At 35.3% G+C, this 14,731-nt stretch overlaps 1 non-coding gene across 1 annotated transcript; it reads left to right on the top strand.

Annotated features, from left to right (window-relative positions):
• Window positions 1-10,166: 10,166 nt before the first annotated feature.
• On the top strand, window positions 10,167-10,273 carry LOC146928886 (small nucleolar RNA R71). Its single transcript, XR_015009105.1, has one exon. It is a non-coding gene; the product is annotated as a small nucleolar RNA R71 (small nucleolar RNA).
• The last annotated feature ends 4,458 nt before the right edge of the window (window positions 10,274-14,731 follow it).

Raw genomic sequence — 14,731 nt, 5'->3', positions numbered from 1 at the left:
AGAAATTCTTTGTAAAACTTGCACCAGAATGGGGTTTTCATTGGAAAACTGCATTTGACGATGACTTCGTAGTGGTGAACAATGAAGATTGCCATGAGAAGATGCCTGTAAAGGAAACAGATTTGCTGAAGACAAGAAGTACTTCGTACAAGAGGGTTACTGATGACCAAGGATATTCAGCAAATAGAATCTCACCAACTGGGTGGGATATCAATAATTGATCAATGGTTGAGCCCAGCATATGGGAAAAGATTACGGCTTATGTAGCCGAGAAAAACTTCGATTTGGCTGAAACAGCCAAAGAAGAAGAGGTCTTCGATACTTCAGTAGAAAATAATTCTGATGACCTCATTGATGATAAAAAATTAGACTGTATTTACGATGATGAACCTTTGGGTTTTGAAGAAGATCCAATGGGATCTACAATAAAAATGAAGGCCCAAGATCCTCTTGAAGAAGTGGATATAGGAGATGGTTCTGTAAAAAGACCAACATACATAAGTTCAAAGATTCCTAAGAGCTTCAAAGATCGAATTGTGGCGCTTTTGAAAAATTACAAGGATTGCTTTGCTTGGGATTATCATGAAATGCCTGGTTTAAGTAGAAAGGTAGTAGAGTTGCAATTGCCAATCAGGACAGACAAGAAACCAGTGAAGCAAATTCCAAGAAGGTTTGCACCAGAGATTCTACCAAAAATAAAAGAAGAGATAGAAAGACTCCTCAAATGTGGCTTCATCAGACCTGCAAGGTATGTTGATTGGTTAGCTAATGTAGTTCCTGTTAAAAAGAAAAATGGAAGTATAAGAGTTTGTATTGATTTTAGAGATTTAAATCTCGCCACTCCTAAAGATGAATATCCTATGCCAGTAGCAGAAATGTTGGTAGATTCTGCAGCAGGTTTCGAATATTTGAGTATGCTTGATGGTTATTCAGGTTATAATCAAATATTTATTGTTGAAGAAGATGTTTCTAAAACAGCATTTCGATGCCCAGGGGCATTAGGATGTTATGAGTGGATAGTAATGCCATTTGGTCTTAAAAATGCTGGTGCTATATATCAAAGAGCAATGAATTCAATGTTTCATGATTTTATTGAAGATTTTATGCAAATTTACATTGATGATATTGTTGTGAAATCATCTTCTGAAAACAAACACTTAGAACATTTACGTTTATCATTCGAAAGGATGAGACAATATGGATTAAAAATGAATCCATTAAAATGTGCGTTTGGTGTTTGTGCAGGTGATTTTTTAGGGTTTGTTGTCCATAAAAAGGGCATCGAAATCAATCAAAATAAGACTAAAGCTATAATGGAGGCTAAAGCACCCTCTACCAAAAAAGAGTTGCAGTCTTTATTAGGCAAAATAAATTTCCTCAGAAGATTTATCTCTAATCTAAGTGGCAGAGCACAAGCATTCTCGTCATTACTTCGATTAAAGAAAGAGGAAATTTTCAGATGGGAGCCTGAACACCAAAAGGCATTTGAAGACATAAAGTCATATTTATGTAATCCTCCCATTCTTTCACCTTTGTTGAAAGACAAAAAGATGAAGTTATATATAGCATCATCTGAAAGAACTATAGGGAGTATGTTAGCACAAGAGGATGAAAATGGTGTAGAAAGAGCCATTTATTATCTTAGTAGAGTTTTAAGTGATGTTGAAACAAGATATCATCCTAGTGAAAAATTATGTCTGTTTATATTTCTCATGTATGAAACTTAAGCATTATATAAAGCCTTTTGATGTTTATGTTTATTCCCATTTCGACATTATTAAGCACATGTTATCTAAACCTATTCTGCATAGTAGAGTTGGTAAATGGGCTTTGGCACTCACAGAATATTCTTTAACTTATCAATCTTTGAAAACTGTGAAAGGCCAAATAGTGGCTGATTTTATTGCTGATCATTCCATTGAAGAACCTGTGACTGGGGGCATCGAAACATTTCCATGGACATTATATTTCGACGGGTCTAGTCATAAAAATGGTTCTGGAATAGGTATAGTTATTGTTTCACCAACAAATGAGGTAACCAAATATAAATTTCGAATTAGCCAATATTGTTCGAATAATGAGGCAGAATATGAAGCCTTAATAAATGGTTTAGAGATTTTGCTCGAACTGGGGGCAAAATGTTTAATTATTAGAGGTGATTCTGAATTAGTAATAAAGCAAATAACAAAAGAATATAAATGCCTCAAAGAAACTTTGATAATGTATTACACTATAGTTAATGCATTACTTAAACATTTTGTTCAAATTGAAGTTCAACATGTTCCTAGAGCAGAAAATCAAGAAGCTAATGATTTAGCTCAATTAGCTTCTGGGTACAAACTTTCGAAGGAACAAGAGCAAGAGGTTATTGAAATTAAAACAAAGCGTAATTCGATAGACATTGTGTCTAACAAATTGTTAAGACCAAAACTTGGGGGCATGGAAGCATCTCAAGGATACCTTCAGAGTGCAAAATTTTCTGAAATTTTGGTCATTAACAATTTGGATGATGATGATTGGCGAAAACCCATAGTCAATTTTTTGGAAGATCCAGATGGCACAACTTGTAGAAAAGTCAAATATAGAGCCTTGAGTTATGTGATAATAGGCAATGAATTATTTAAAAAGACTCCAGAAGGAGTTTTACTTAAATGCCTTAGTGAAGCAGAAGCATATTTGGCTGTATCGAATACTCATAGTGGTGCTTGTGGTACACATCAAGCAGGCCATAAAATAAAATGGCTTTTGTTTCGACAAGGTGTTTATTGGCCAACCATGTTAAAAGATTGCATAAATTTTGCTAAAGGTTGTAAAGAATGTCAAGAACATGCTGGAATTCAAAAAGTACCAGCTAGTGAATTACATTCAATAGTGAAGCCTTGGCCATTCAGAGGATGGGCTTTAGATGTAATTGGGGAAATCAAACCTAAGTCATCCAAAGGCTACAAATATATTCTGGTTGGAATAGATTATTTCACTAAATGGATAGAAGCTGTTCCACTAAAAGATGTTACTCAAGATGAAGTTATAAACTTCATTCAAAAATTTATTATTTATAGATTTGGCATACCAGAAACTATTACTACAGATCAAGGATCTGTATTTACTGGTCGAAAGATGGTAAAATTTGCTGAAGAAATAGGTTATAAATTGTTGACTTCAACACCATATTATGCTCAGGCAAATGGTCAGGTAGAAGCAGCAAATAAGAATTTGATTACTATAATCAAAAGAAAAGCTAGCCAAAAGAAAAAACCCAAAGAATGGCATGAGTTTCTTTATGAAGCTTTATGGGCAGTTCGAACTTCTCCTAAAGAATCTATAAATACTACTCCTTTTCGATTAACATTTGGCCATGATGCTGTATTGCCAACAGAAATCTTACTTCAATCTACTCGAATTCAAAGACAAATCGAAATTCCAACAAATCAATATTTGGATATGATGTTGGATGAATTAGTAGATATTGATGAAGAAAGATTAATGGCTTTAGAAGTGCTTACAAAGCAAAAAGGAAGAATAGCAAAAGCCTATAACAAAAGAGTTAAATCGAAATTATTCCTGCAAGGGGACTTAGTTTGGAAAGTTATCTTGCCGATGGATAAAAAGGATCGATGTTTAGGAAAATGGTCTCCTAGTTGGGAAGGACCATGGAAAATTCTAAGAGTTTTTTCGAATAATGCGTATGAGATCGAAGAACTACAAGAAGATCAGAGAATTATACGCATAAACGGTAAATATTTGAAAAAATATAAACCGATGTTACAAGAAATTAAAATTACACAAGAGTAATTTGATTCGAAATAAAAACTTGGCATTAATTTAAAAATGGCAACTGATGGGCAGGTTACATCGAAATGCTTAAAATGGAAAAACCATTACAAAAGAAAACACAAAGTACTTAAAGATTAAAAAGCATTTAAAGATGGTTTTCACCATTCAGTTACAATCCCAAAACGATCGAGAAACCAGCGAATTTCTGTATCGAGACGACACCTGAAGCAAGCATTGACCAAGTAGTATTCATGATCTGGCCCAGGTAGAAGTGCATACCAGCCTCCAATTCTCCCATCTCCTGCACAGTTGTGGTAGTTGTTGCAAAAACGACGCCTAGTAAGCCAAATAGGCATGGGCCTATTCCACCAAGGACAGCGAAATCGATAAGTTGAAGTTCCTCCCAAAATGTCGCTTCGAAATTCTGCCAATCGATGTGTCCATGCAAGATCTTCGAAGTCTTCGAGGATGTTTTCTGGCATAGGCATGGAGAGCGCATTGATGAGAAGACGGTAGTACTTTGCACTCAGAGAGCCAGTGGCGTTGATAGCAGTAGTAAGGAGACGTTTCATTTCTTCAATGTTTGGATTAGCATCCAACATGTGTTGAGTGCTTAGAAGAATACAGAACATGGCGTTGCCATGATTCCATAGTCTAAGTTTAAAAGCAAACTTAGAATGAGCCACCATAGCATTGTTGTACCATTCATTGGGGTCGTAGAGAAAGTAGAGGACATCATTTCCAAAAGCCTTAGAAACTTCAGAATCCTCACTGACACGCCAATGCCTGCTATTGGTATGGCGAAAGGCGAAAAGATCTTTCCTGCTTTGAGCAGCAATCTTTGCAGCAATCTTGACTAAAAGATCATCACTCAGATTATCAATGGTGGTCATGATGATTTAAGAAAGAAAAAGCTTTGAGTAAGAAGGATTTTTCAGACGAAGACGAAACAAAGAAAAGAGTGATTTTTATAAAAAAGGAAAATCATATTTATAGTGGAGGGAAGTTGAAAGAAGTGGCTCAATCAGACGGTTCTTCTTACTTTGAAGATGATGACACGTGGGAACAGTTATTCCAATGGCCAATGGTTACTTAACTTTGTAACCTGAGGGAAGTTTTAAAGGTTTTCTTTTAAAAAGGATTTATCTGTGTTAAAAGGTCATTTATTGGTTTTATTTCTTTTCAACTTCCTAGACAAGTTTAACTTGTTGGGTTAAACAAAAAGTTACTTTTTTGTTTCCTCATCATTAAAATGTCTTGGAAATTGTGCCAATCTTGTTTGGATTTAAATAAAATTTGAATTCGATATAAGAGAATAAGAAAGGAATTTCGATGATTGAAAAGAAATTGTCGTTCAAAATAGAAAATGGTCCACAGATTGTTATAAAGACATTACAGACCAAGATATTCGATAAGGCTGAAATAAAATAAAAGTCTTAGAGAATAAAATAGAAACAGAACTAAATCTCAAATGATGAGATGAGTTTCTCGATTTGGCTTTTGTATTCAGCCAGTTGAGTATCGAGAGCATGGTTGTCACTTGCAAGTTGAGCAATGGTAGACTCTAGTTCCTTGGAGAGCTTGAATTTGTTAACAGCTTCATTGGCTTCTTGATTTCTGGCTTCATCCTTAGCCAAAATTTCAGCTTTCTGAGCGTCCAACTCTTTAATCTTGGCATCGATGTCAACCACTTGCTGCTTTGCATTGTTTCTCTCTTGCTGAAGAGTTTTAAATTTCTCTTGGAAAGATGACAGTTCGATCACAATTTGATCATGATGCGCTTTCTTCTCTTCCATTTGAGCTTGATCAATTTTTCTCTTCTGGAAGTTTTGATTAGCACTCTCCAACATTGGTTCAAGATAATTAAACAGGTTTCGAAATTTCCAACCAGTTGGGAGAGCACCAAGCTTTTCGAATAAACTCCTGATTTCAGCAAGAGCTCCAGCATCCTTTTCAATCAACTCTAGCAAGTCGGCTTCGATGATCCTCTTTTGAAATTCTGCTAGCAGGTTGTTCTTTGAAGTCTCAGAGGGATTTCCCTTGGATGAATCAGAAGTTTGGCCAGTACTAGTTGAGAAAAGAGTATTACTCTTAGCTATCAAAGCAAAAGCATTGAAAGGATCATCTTTGGCCAATCGATCGATTTCTTCCAGATCGATCATAAGAGTATCTTGTTGAGCAATCATCTCTGCATCACCAGGAGCATTTTGTCGAGTAGTTATTTTTGTATCTTCAGTAGCAAAGTTTGATACATTATCTCCAAGGGTGGGTGCAGAATGAGATTGGTCATTGTTGAGTGATTCATCATTTACCAAGTCATCAGTGGGTGTTTCTGTTTGTTGTTGTTGAGGAAGATCCACTTTAAGACCTTCTGGACTGCTAGCATCATCATGCTCATCTTCTTTGTCTTCAGCAATTGGTGAAGTGGTCTTCGAAGAAGGAAGAACTTGCCCATGTTGTGATGGATTAGTTTGTTCTTGTTCGATACCCTAAAAAGAATAAGATAAATGCTTAAAACAAGACATTTAGAAATATTTCGTATAAAATATGGTTTCGATAAAATACCTTCGAACCATTATCACCAACGTGTGAATGAGCACTAGAATGAGAAGTCTTTCGAAGACGTTTGAATGGTTTAGATGGTGAGATGGGGGGAGAACCTTCAGAAGCTTCCACTTCGACTTCCTTTTCTTGGACAAGTGATATTTGTTCCTGTTTTCTTTTCCTTCGTCCTTCAGTATTGACTTTGGGAAGTGTTACTTTGGAAGCTTCGATCTGTTCTTTAGTTATCTCCACCTCGCTATCATCATCAGAGAGATCGACAGTTGCTTGTTCTTTCTTGTTCTTCGATCTAGAAGGTCCTTTTGATGAAGTTGTTTTCACTTTGGGTTCCTTTGATTTAGGAGGTTCCTTCGATGCAGCCTCAGATTTCTTCGATTCAACTTCTTTAGTTTGGGAAGCTTTCTTTTTCTTCTTGTCAGACTTGCTTTTCGAAGTGTTCTGGGTGCTGGCATCATCGAGCTTTGCTTCTCCTGGAGTTAAAGGCAAAGCTGAAATATGTGATTATACAGATAAGTACTATTTCTTCTAAAAATAGTATTAATATATTTTAGTAAAAGAAAAAATCATACCCATGATACTGGGAGTTTCGATTCGAACTTGGGATAATTCATAGCCAAGTTCACCATTATATTGGTATAAATTGCATTTAGCATAGGTTACTAAATTATTCTGTGGGAATTTGAAATTATAAAGTAACCATTTTGGGTATGGTGGCCTAAAGGCCAAAGCAAGATTACAAGATGGAAGTCTTGCTAGTCTCATTTTCTTTTCTAAAACATAAAGATATTTATTGGGTGTTCCAGGGGGAAAAATTGTTTCTGGAATTTTTTCTCGAACTTTATCTCTCAAAGTTTGAGCAGCATAATATACTGTCCTCTTTGGATGTAAAGGGTCATATGCTGTTTGATAATATCTTTGAAATTGCTGAATTTCTTTAATGTGCGTACCTCTAGTCTTCTTGTCTTTGTTCTGCAAAGTGTGAAAAGTACTGGTCAGTTGAGGCAGCAATTCATCAGGATTCCCTCGATTGGATTGGCGTGTGTAATAATTTCGCCACCATCGAAAGAATGCTTCAGAGCATGCAAATGATGTTGAGAAATATGTAGGCTCGAACACAGTTGTTCTCCTGGCTTGAATTATGGATTTCCACACAGGTTCGATCAGAGGAATTTTCCATTCACTTATACTTTTGAACAAAGAGCTGGGTTTCGATTGAACCATATCAAACTGTCTAGCTACATGGTTAGGTTGATAACCATATACTCCATAAGGGCTACCAGGTGTAAGTCTGCTAGATAGATAGGTAGGGGTCAAATAAGCTTCCCATATAGCATTGATTTCTGTTTTGTTGGCTGTTTTTGAAGTAGTGGGAAAGTCCTCTTTGAACCAGTTAGGTCCATATTTCCTAGTGGTAAATGGTGCCATCATAGGGGTGAAAATGGGACAATCAAGCAGGGTTTCATAAGCATTCTCAAAAAGTTGTTGTGATGACTTGTTCCCATCGGGGTGAAACATAGCTAAGCCTATACCTTCAGTGGTCTTTTCTGAGTATGCTGATGTGTAAGAGGAAGGTAGGATCGAAGCAAGTTTTGATCCAAAAATGGCTAAAAGCCATAGTTGGAACAACCATATGGGTCCTGATACAACTAAATTCCCACCAGTTTGGGGATAATCTCTAAGATTATTAGTTGTATGGTTAAGGGTTTCATATAAAGAACCTAGAATCAGTTTGCTTAAACAGATATCTGTTCCTTCATGTAACTGACTAGCTAGACACATGAATTTCTTAGGGACTTGTACTGACCTTGAGCAAAAAACATGCATAGATAACCAGTAGGTCAAGAAAGCTACATGTTCATCTGCAGATACTTCAGCACATTTGGTATCATGGTTGTTAGCTATAAACAAACCATAGGCAGGGCTATCGAAATTTACTGAGTATTGAGAGGTGGTAACATCTGGATTAAAGGTGTATCCAGTTGGTTTTAAGCTAGTAAGGCCAGCCACATCTAAAAGGGTAGGAGTGAGCATTCCACATTTCAAGTGAAGGCTGTTGTTCGATGGGTTCCAAAAATGTAAAGCAGCAAATATCAATTCATTATGGTATTTTGGACCATATCGAGATATTTGGATGAGATCAAAAATCCCTTTCTCCTTCCAGAATTGTCCCTTTTGTTTTTGAACTTTGTCTAACCAAGCAATGTATTCTGGATAAGTTTTTGGTTCAGTCCTAATTTTGGATTTTACAAAACTTAGGTCAAAAGGACCTTTTGTGAAAATTAAAGGAGGTTGAGTTTCAATACATGGGAAAAGAGAGTTAATCTCTGGAGTTTCAGGTTCTAGAGAAATGGGGCCTAAGAATGCATGTGGAGTATCAGTACAAGGGATGATTACCTGGGTTTTCCAGATAGCTTTTTCAGCTTCATTGATCTCTGGTTCGTTCATAAAAGCAGGAGCAGCACTGGCGATTTCTTTAGTAAAATCAATGGGTTCTTCGCGATTCACATGAGAAGTTCCTGCTGCGTTCGTCATTGTTTAAGTGTTTTTGTGAGAGGTTGATGAATAGTGAAGATTTCGTGTTTAAAGATAGGAGTTGCAGAAAATTCAAAGTTTTTTCTTCGAGAGAATTTTTGGCGGAGAAGAGGAACAGTGAAAGTGAAAATGAAATGGTGAAAAGTGAGAAGAGTAAAGGTGAGTTTGTTTCTATATAGACCTTTGATCATGACACATGTCAAGATCTTATTTTGACAGTTTTACCATTAAAGTGTTGTCTTTTCCAATGTTAGAGAACGTGGCCCACTAACTAAGATTGTGGGGTCAGTATTTAAAGGAAATTTGAATTAATTTTTGAATTAAATACTGACATCATTCATTTCGATGGAGAATGTTAGTTATTTTTTCAAAAACGTCTTTTTCTTCTTTGGTGAAATCGAAAATGGCGTTTCTGGGGGGCAATTTGTTAGCCAATATATTTTACTAGCTGTAATAAATATGGTCAAAGTATAGTTGACCTAGATTTAAAGAAGGTTCGAACAGAGTGTTGTATTGAAAGCAAATATGGGTTCGAAGATGGTAGAAGACTTCGATAGAGCAGTTTTCGAAGGTGGTTATCAACAGTTATTCTTTAAGTCAGTTTGTATTTTAAGTTTGTTTTCAAATAAGTAAAACTGTCGACTTGTGGCAGTTGTAGTTTGAATTTCAAAGAAGTGTAGTTATTTCTAGACTTAGTATAAATAGTAGTTTTTCATAGGAAAAACGGGTCACAATTCCATCATACAAACTTACACTCAAAGTATCCGTATGGAAGCGAGAAACGAATCACAAGTTGCAATGTATGAATCTGTGTACCAACTTTTATTTAATCAATACAATTTACCCTTTTTTCTTTAAGTGTTCTTGCACTTTACTTTGTTAAGTTCGATTGAGTTCAAGTGGATTGAATTCGATTGTTTTTATTGTATTTCTTACATTTTCGACACCAAAAACACAGAATTTCTAACAACAAGAACAAACACAATATGTCCTAAGATTTACTGGTTGATCTTGCAAGTTACCATTTGTAAACCAGCGGTTGTTTACGAAAATCCAACGTAAACAGGTGGTCATAGTTAGAGACTTCGTGTATACCTGCCTCCTTTTTGGAGGGTGAAGAACTAGTGATGGCTCTTTCGTCGGTCCACTTGTAGTGATTTTGAGCCATGTCTTCAATCAAGGCATACGCCTCCGTGTAATTCTTGTTCATAAGTGCTCCACCTGCAGCTGCATCAACAGACATCTTAGTGGTATAAGACAAGCCATTATAAAAAGTGTGGACTATAAGCCACTTCTCTAGGCCATAGTGGGGACAAAGTCTTAGCATTTCTTTGAAACGCTCCCACGCCTCATAGAGAGATTCCCCATCTTTTTGGTTGAACCGCGTGATTTGGTCTCTAAGTTTAGCGGTTTTAGATGGTGGAAAGAAACGGGCAAGGAATGCTTGCCTCATCTGATCCCATGAAGTAATGGAACCGACTTCGAGGGAATGGAACCAAGCGCTAGCTCTATCCCTTAAGGAAAAGGGAAAGAGATGAAGTCTTACGGCTTCTTGGTTCTCCTTCATGGTTCCACTAATTCGTAGGAAAACAGAGATGTGAAGATTGGGATCCTCAGTGGGGGATCCCGAGAATTGGTTTTGCTGCACCAAGTTAAGTAGGGCAGGCTTGATTTCAAAGTTGTCATCCTCAACCATTGGGTACACAATAACAGCTTGTGGCTCAGCCGTAGACGGCGTTGCATACTCTTTGAGAGTGCGATTGGCCATGGCGGTGTTATTTTGTGCGTCTCTCTTTCGTCTATGCAAATACCTTTCGATCTTGTTGACTATTACAACTCGATTTCTGGTTTTTCGCATAAAAAATTGAGAACCCAAGAAGTTAACAATGACAGAAAAATAAAAAGTTAAAAATAAAAATAAAAAGAAAAGAGAAAGAAGAAGAGAGAATTCTAATCACTAAAAAAAAGCTAATTAAATTAGTTAACTCCCCGGCAACGGCGCCAAAAACTTGATAGGGCCAAACAACAAGTGCACGGCCTATCGAAGTAATAGTAGTAAGTAGAGTATCGTTCCGCTAGGGAGTTGTTCAACTTAATTAACTTTTAATGAATGATTAGAGGAGAGAAAGTTGATAAGAAAGAGTTTGATTGCTGAAGGTAAAAACAATAATAATAAAGGGCCTTAGGATCATTGGTTCATCTTAATAACTAATCCTTCACTAGACAAAACCTAAACATCTAATTTCATGATTTACACACTAATTTCTAAAGACCGGTTTCCCTTAGCCCCTCACCTTTCCGATGAAAGTCCGGTGAGAGTTTACTTCTAGCAACCAAGCCTATTTCACTGACATGATTACTAGAAGATGCATAGAGGATTGAAACTACTCTTTGTCTCAATAATTGCAAAGACTATTTCACTGTTTTGCAATTATTGTCTAGATTCACTTGTTCCAACATCAAGACTCCGCTCTCGCTTTATGAATTGATGTTTGGGATGATGGATTAACGATTATCAAACCCTCCGCTTTCGCTTCCACAGTTTGATAATTGTTAATCCACGTTAAGACGGTGAATCTAGATTAGAAATTAGGGTTACATAAAAATTAGGGTTTAGACATGTTTTGTTTAGGATTGAGTCATTAGACTCCCCAATAATCCTAAGACTAAGAAGTCTACTCACTCATGTTCATCGTAGACATGGAAGAAGAAGAGAGAAATACGGTAAAATAAATTGCAAAGAAAGTAAAAGGGAAAATAAAGACTTTTATTAAAATAGCAATTGAAATAAACAAAGTAAAGCATGATTGTTTATGGTGGAGAGCTACTCTATTTATAGCTTTACATCTGACTTAGAAACTAAGCAACTAGAAGGATAAAACGGTAAAGCTGCAACAGGGTAACTTGGGCTTGAAGAAAAGCAGCAAAAGAGTATCCTGGGGACGGGCACGGCCGTGCCACATGTTGGCACGGGCCGTGCCAAGCTTCTGAGTTTGGGGGAATATATTTTTGCCCCGTATCTTCGTATTCTTGCGCTGTATTTGTTCCAGTCCTCTTTCTTTTGCTCCAAGGCACCTTCCACCATATATTTATTCCTAAAATAAAATAAAACACAATTTGAAGTAAAATATTCTAAACTAAAATAAAATGCAATAAAATAAAATCAAATCTAAAATAAAACTAAACTAAATAAGGCAATAAATAATACTATCTATGACTCATCACTGATACAAAACCAGACCAAACTAACCGAACCACCCAGAAATACGACACTATCCCGAAACTGTACCAGACTTACATAAAACAGAATTATGGCAGGGACCAAACGCCGCTCTCTACAAACACCTACAGATACCAGGTGAGGATGGGAACATTGTCAACATAAACATGCCCCTGATAAAGCAATTACAAGAGAATTGAAGGTGTTTTCCGAAAATGACAGCTATTTATCAAAAGCATAAAGAGATCTATCTATTAAGGAATATTTGGACCAAGTTCACAATCAGTACTTAAGTGAAGGAATTGGCTCATCAATGTGCTTTTACTGCTACAATTTTTTTTTTTTTGTTTACTCAAATGTTTTGTAATTGTTAAGTTTGTTATTTGACACAACAACGTCATTCTTTTTTGAATTTTTAATTTGTTGGAAGTTTTCATATGACATGTTATAAGTCATATTTTGCTTCTTGAGGGTGATGAGTTCCTTGATATAAGAATACATGTGAAGTTGTGTCATCGAGTTTGGCACAAATCTTATACTATTTGATTATGAAAGATTCTATGTTATCGAGATTATTCATTCAATTTTCTGTATCTCCGTGCTGTTGATAATTGTGTGTAATATTTGTTTCTAAATTTTGTAAAATTAATTTTAAGAAAAATAATTCATTATTTTTTTTTACCAAAAAAATAATTCATTATTATTACTTATACTGAATGTTTAGTTTTTTCTTGACTCAATTTTTTGGCTTTAATAGGTACATGATTTAATTTAGCATCTATGAAAAGAAAATAACAATAAATAAGCTATTTATTATGCTGCAAGTCAGAGAAGATTGATCATTTGATGGCAAGAAAATAGTCTCATAATCAAAGGCCATCTATTTGCTTCATGTAAATGTTGTGACGGTAGTTGATGATGCATTTTTTTTTTTTTTGGTACAAATTGATGATGCATTTTTATCTGAATATCATTATATATTTTGAGTATTATTACTACAAAAATATAATTGTTCCGTGCATTGGACAGACAGTTTCTTTGTTCTGATTTTATTTTTTAAAATGATTGATTAAATAAAGTTTTTATTGATAAATTAGTTAGATTTACATATTTGAGATTATGTTTTTTTAATAAAATATCTCTCTCTTTCTTTGTTATATAACTTTTTCTTTAAAATTGTACTTTTAAGGAGTATATGCCAATAATTTGAAGAGTAGTGTTTTTAACTATTATTTTTATTCGTTAACACGTCGCAAATGAAAGTTTTGGTAAGAACCAAATGCAAGGTTCCCTTCATATTGTATATCTATTTAGTTTTTCAGACGTAATTTTAGATATGTCTTAGAGAAATTTTTCATAATTAATAATAACTAATGTTGTCAGCAATTGATTCCCACAAATTATTAGTGGTTATCGTATTATTTTCAATGGTAATACAAATTTTTTCCTACGACCTATTTAACATCAATGAAATTATAGAAGAATGTTATGAACACTATTTAACATTTATTCTGACACAACATTCATTTTAACACTCACTCTCTTATTGAATGAAATTCATTCATGTGAGTATCACACTTTAGAAATAGATCACATTTAAAGTAGTGAGACTCACATGGTTTTATTCTATAGGAGAATGAATGTTAGATAAAGTGTTAAAAAGAGAGTGTTGTTAACATTTTGTCTTTGTATCGTTGATAGGACCCGTGGCGAGGGAAGCATGGTTGCAGGAGTTAGAGAGATAGAGGGAGAGACAACTGACCATGGCGTTAGAAAATGATGTTATGCGTTTGATGTGATGATACGACGCCGCAGACAGTGGCGGAGAAGTCGACGACGCGAGGGTTATGCCGGAACAGAGAGAGATGAGAGGAGAAAGACGACATAAGAGAATGAAACTTTCTTCATGTATGCTTATGCTTCATTGACAGAGAAATCCGGTGAGAGAATGATAGGTGTATTGGAATTAAGCCAGGCGAAGATTAGAAATTTTCAAAAAGGGGTGTCTTGGAAAAGTGAGAAGGAGATAGTGGTTCACTGTAATATGTGTTGGAATGAGGAGTGCTAGCGTCAGTTGCTTAGACACTCTCTTAGGTGTGTTTGGTTGTGAGAAGAAATGAAGAAGAGAGAGATAGGTGAGAGAGAATATAGTAAGAGAGAAAAATAAGAGAAATAGAGTAGATTTAAGGTGTTGTTTGGTTTAAAAGAGAGAGAAGAGAAATAGAAGAGAGAGAAGTGTTGATTATGTTTAAAAATACTAAAATACCCCTTCATTGAAAAACCTAACAATCTCACATTTTTATTTTACTTTGATTAATAATATACATGTGTTACTCTCCTTTGTTCAAAATAAAATTTATGTTACAATCCTTTAAAAAAACTATTTATATGTGGTAATTTTTTTTTTTGAAAAAATTTATGCGTGTTACTAAAATAACCATATTATGTAACAAAAAAAAACCATATTTTCCGTAAAAAAAAATATTTATGCGTGAAAAAGGAATGTCACTGCACGTACAAAAATAACCATATTATGTAACAAAAAAACATATTTTCCGTAAAAAGAAATATTTATGCGTGAAAATGGAATGTCACTGCACGTACAAAAACATGGTAAGAAGAAACAGCTATTTTGCAAAATGT

The sequence above is a fragment of the Medicago sativa genome, chromosome 4 (genome assembly GCF_051527215.1).
Source record: "Medicago sativa cultivar Bolivia chromosome 4, Bolivia_mono, whole genome shotgun sequence".
Classification (NCBI taxonomy): Eukaryota; Viridiplantae; Streptophyta; class Magnoliopsida; order Fabales; family Fabaceae; genus Medicago; species Medicago sativa.
Note: the sequence above shows the minus strand (reverse complement) of the source record. Positions and strands in the feature narration are given on the sequence as shown.